This window comes from Puntigrus tetrazona, chromosome 24, assembly GCF_018831695.1.
Source record: "Puntigrus tetrazona isolate hp1 chromosome 24, ASM1883169v1, whole genome shotgun sequence".
NCBI lineage: Eukaryota > Metazoa > Chordata > Actinopteri > Cypriniformes > Cyprinidae > Puntigrus > Puntigrus tetrazona.
In genome coordinates, this window is record NC_056722.1 from 14,720,226 (window position 1) to 14,725,469 (window position 5,244).

Genomic DNA, 5,244 nt, shown 5'->3' on the forward strand with positions numbered 1-5,244 from the left:
TATTAACAATAATAGTGATTTAAAAAGGATCTTAACGCATCATAAAAATATGTACTTTGTGATAATTTGCTGGTGGTAATTAATGCATTCTGGGGGGGTTTATGATAATTTAACAGTTCTAGTTTAAAACAACCAGTTGTGTACCAGAAAATGTAAAGCAGCAGGATTAATAATTTCTTATTACAAACTTAAGACAATATAGGGGAAGGATTTATAGCATTATTTAAATAAAAGTATAATCTGTACCGGGTGAGCTACCAAGCAAGTTTACTATGTCAAAAGAACCAGTTATATGGAGCCTGTAATGTGATGCAATTTATTTAGTTCACAAATAATGCACTATAATGCAAGTGTTGTGAGGTTATAGCATTGTGTTGTGTGAGGAACCATGCAAAAACTTTATTAAAGTCTTTATTATTTGATGTGGAAAGGAATGAAAGTTGAAAGTCAGTAGTGTTTATTAAGAGTTTTGAAAAAATGTAGATGTGGGCATGGTTTTCCAATCAGGCTTTGTTGGTTAAGTTAGGTATTACAATACAATGCTATATTTCATTGACCTGACAAAACATACTGTATGCCTAATAAACTGATAGACCGTCAATAATGCTGTAAAGAAGCTGTTAGAGTTTGCTTTCAAATGAAATGAGGCATGATATATTCCATTCGAAAGCTGCTTAGACCTGTTTGGAAAGTTAAACTAAGAATTCATCCTGTTGCAGACTTTGACAGCTAATGCGTTGCTCACAAGCGGATGAGCATTCTGGGTAAAAACTAAGTTTTACAGGAAGTTGATTTTAAGTGTAAGATTAATTTTGCACAAAGACCTACATTGTTCCAATTAGTGTTGAGCAAAACACCACTGTTTATGCCGGTTTGAAACGCTAACTAACAGTCTCTTATTATATTGGATAATCATTAGCACTAATTGCACTGTAATATTAAATTGTTGGGTGTCAGAAACGTTTAAACGAATCACCAAATTAGCACAGTTTTCTTTGTTGACAACCCTATTCACTACTTCTTCGTAATGATCTTCCAGCACAGTTTATTTTAGTGCAGTTACCCTGGCTGGTCACAGATCAACCTCTTGGCACCCTCCCAGTTCTCCATCATTGCCGTTGTCTGCCAAGAGCAGACATGAGTGAATTGATATATTAAAATGTTCAGTTGCGGGTCATTCCGGTCATGAGCTCATTCTGGAGACGCTGTCGGTTCAGAGCATCAGTGCAGTTTCAGTTTTGCATGTTTGGCTGCTTTATTCCCATGAATGGTCCAATTTCACAGGGCCATGCAAATACTGTGGAGAGCTGCTCTGATGGGGATTTGATGCTCGTTTAAGCATGATGTGAAGAGGACCAACCAGCTATGCATTGTTATGGTGTGCGAGAGGTGCTTTTATCATGCAAAAATCACTAACCGAAGGATGTATCTTATTGAGCGGGTTTCATTTTTTTTTATGGTGGCACTTGACACAGCATATGAGAGCAAGTAAACAAATTACCCTTGCATTAAATGCTTTTTAGTCCTGCTTACAGAATTTGGTTGACCCAATCAAAGATGTTTATTTCAAATTTAAATCTTTGTTATATTTTAAATGTTGTTGGCGCTCACTTTTGAGTCATTAACTTCCTGAATATTTCCCTCTTCCGAACAAAATCTTACTTAGCCTGGTTGACCTTTTTGAACTGTAGAGTATGTTTACAACATTGCATATATGGGTTTATGCAAGTGAAACTTCTGATTCAGTTACGTCAAGGTTTTTGAGAATGTGTGAAAAGAATAGAGGAGGTTTGAGTGAGTTTTCTCAGGAGTGTTTTGTCTCTGTGTTGGACAGGTTTGAAAAGTGATCTTTCAGCATATGTATTAATGTAGTGACTCATTCTGTTACTATTTGCTGCCTCTTTTCCTTTATTCGGCTTTCTGTTGTTCCACTCTTTCACCAGCACCTTCTCTTATGCTGTCACCTAAAAGATATAATTCCTCTTTCTTCCCGTGTGTTTTTGTGCTCGTGGGTATCTGTGTGATTTATATGTGAGCGTGTGGCAAACGTCAGTGTCCTGTAATGAGAGGGAGAGTCTGTGAGCTGACCTCTCCCATTCTTCATGAGCCACTACCAGACCGAAGACTGGAATGAGAGCGGGCTTTGTTTTGTTGAGTGGAGCCAGATTTGGCTAAAGCTGTAGTTTGATCTGTGATTTGAAGTAATACGTTTGGCATCGGTAAGACTTGGCTGGAGTCGTCAAATAAATTCAGCCTTGGTAAGCATAAGAATCTTCTTTCCAAAATATTTACAAATCTCGCGATCCATAGACATTAATGGTATTGTGTATATATTAAAGTGTCATGTATTAGTGCTAAGATGCTACATAACCTTTTCTGCAGAATGTGGATTTCTCACAGCTAGAACACACACACACACACACACACACTCAAGGTTATTGATGTGTCAGCACATTCTCTTTCTTTTTCTAATACAGTTTCAAACCACCAAGGTTAGCAGAAATAGTAGGAAAACAGCCAATTTTCCAGTTAGACCATGAAATTGCTGATGATTACAGTATTTAATACTCCTTGAATGAGACTGACACAGACAGTAACAGTAATATTAAAAATAGCTAGTGACATTCTGTTATTGGTGGTGAGCGCGTATCTGTACTGTCTGTTCAGGTGTTCTTAAAAGTTTCTCAGGAGGTGACCTGGAAATTTAACCCTCCAGATGGGGCTTTAACACTAGAGACAGTTTAGAGGATATAGGGGTTAAAATCATCAAGCAGGGTCAGTTCAGATACAGCCAGTGCGTTATTATATTAAAGCCTTTATTAGTCACAGACAATGAGACTTTTTTACCTTTTCTGCACTCAGCCTCTGTGGGAGGTTAATATTAATGAATAACATTAATGTATTTTAGAGTTAAGGTTAGAATATGGTTTAGGTTAGTTACTAGTAGTTATGCCTATTTTACTGTTATTGCAGTAGAAAATACATTTGAAATATATCAATATATTATTAAAAATGAATGTCAGATTAAAACTCTGTAAAGCAGTTTGTCTCGTTTTTATTAAAAAAACCCCACAAAATATTTATTTTATATATTATATACAATTTGGCTGTAGTTTATTTTATTGTTGTTAAAAAATAATACATTTGAACAATTTTACAATCTGACATACACACTGCACATCGCCAGCAAAAAATCTCCTCTGTATTATATTGAGAATTAACCTGCAAAGTCAGCAAACATACTCAAACCCATCTGTGTGTGTGATATTTTCCTGCCAAGGTGTCAGCGCTGATGATGTGACCGGATCGCTCAGATGTTTATAAACACACACCTCCCTGTCGAACATCTGTGTCCCACCTTTGCGTGCAGGACCAGACCACCTCAAGCACCGGCACGGTGGAAGCATGTCACAAGACTTTGCCGGCGGAAAAACAAAGAGCAACCATCTGGTTCTGTTTGGCCCAGACAGACTTTTTACCTCACCCTCATGCACTATCCACTCAGGAAAGAAAGAGGCGCTGCATAAAAGGGAAAAGAGAAAAAGCGGCCTTTTATACCTTTCACACAGACCAGATGGACTAACTTTCCAGATATCTTCATTCTGGCCAGGATTTAGATACAGTATCTACCGGCCTGCTGTGTGTGCAGGCGATATAGAGCCAACTGTAGGTCTGTTATTGCTTTACTGATAAGATTATGTGTCTGGTTTTAGGGAAGAAAATATTTTTGGTTGTTAAATGTGGTGGTTTTAAGTCATTGATTGGATTGTGTGCATCTCACATGCATCTTGGAGGCTACTTACACTAGTTAGTTTCATAGTGGGATAGCTGTCTGAATAATAAAATAAACTTTTGAAAGATTCAGCTATCCTATATTTCAGGGGTGATTGGTCACAGTGCCAGTCATTCATTTTTATTGGCATTTGGGGTTTGATGACAGGAGAAGGAGCTAATTTTGTGCAGATGATTTGACGCAGAAAAGCAATGCGAAAGTAGTAGAAAGGAAATGATGAGATTCTGCCTTCTTGTGCTTTTGAGTAAAAACACATATACTTAAAAACAAGACTTAAATATAATGCCTCCCAGCTGTCTGAACTATCTATAATTAGAAACATCGTGATTGGATATTTTAGAGGCTAAGTCAGCACTTGATGTGAGTTCATCATACATTCCCATTCTAAAGTAGACTAAACCATCACTCAGAATGTTTGACTAAAGTGCTTGGCGCGTGTAATGCATGAACGTGCGTTTAGGGCCTGTTCACGCTAAAGCAAAACAAACAGTGAAGTTTTCTGCGCCAGCCGCTGCTTTGTCCGCATCTGGTTCATCATGTTCACGCCACGCCGCATTTTGTAACTATATGTCAACTAATTCTCATTAATTTTCAAACAACATGTCTACTAACTAGAGTAGACTGGAGTAGGTAGTTAGTAGAAGTTCACATATACTTGAAACATTTCTGATGTTGCAAAGTTAATTACTGTTAGCAGAATGTCTAAAGTGACTCCATCAAAATAAAAATGCTACCGATTTTTGTTTATTTCTTTTGAGACTAAGCAGAAAAACAGGCTATTCAGGCATCGTCACCATAATGATTTACCGCAGGCTTGAGGCAGACAACATACCACTGTTTGCTCCACATTTACATGCCAACATCTTTTAAGTGCCCAACAACTTCGACATTGTTACTCATTTCAGATACAAGTTGGCCAATCATTTGTACATAGAAGGTATTTAATATTATAGTAGATCTTGTGAGAGGACAAAGAGAGAATAGCATAGTAGAGTACAGTACAGTAAAGCCATTTTGCACTAACCCATTATAAGCTTGACTGAGTGGAAAAACTAAGGAAAAAGTCAAATATCTTTATCTACAATCCGGGAGCAGACAAGGACAAGGTAGACTCCAAGGCATCTTGTGTGAGTGTTTTCTAGTCCAATGAGAATAGTTGATGTCACATTATGGCAAGGGAATCTCAGCATGTTCGAAGTATCATGCCCAGAAAAAGGGTAAAATGAACTGCAGTGGCCAGTTCAGTCTAGCTTAAAATCATCTCTGTCCAGCCTTCTCATTCATTAATAAAACATTTGACTCGTAGATGGTATGGTGCAGTTATTACTTTTATCGTCTTTCTTTTGTCTCTGCACAAGCCTTATTGGTACGACTATAAAAGCATAGACAGCCATGAAGATAAGTGAATTAAAGATAAGTGAGTTATCACCACCGCACTTTGTAGACAAAGA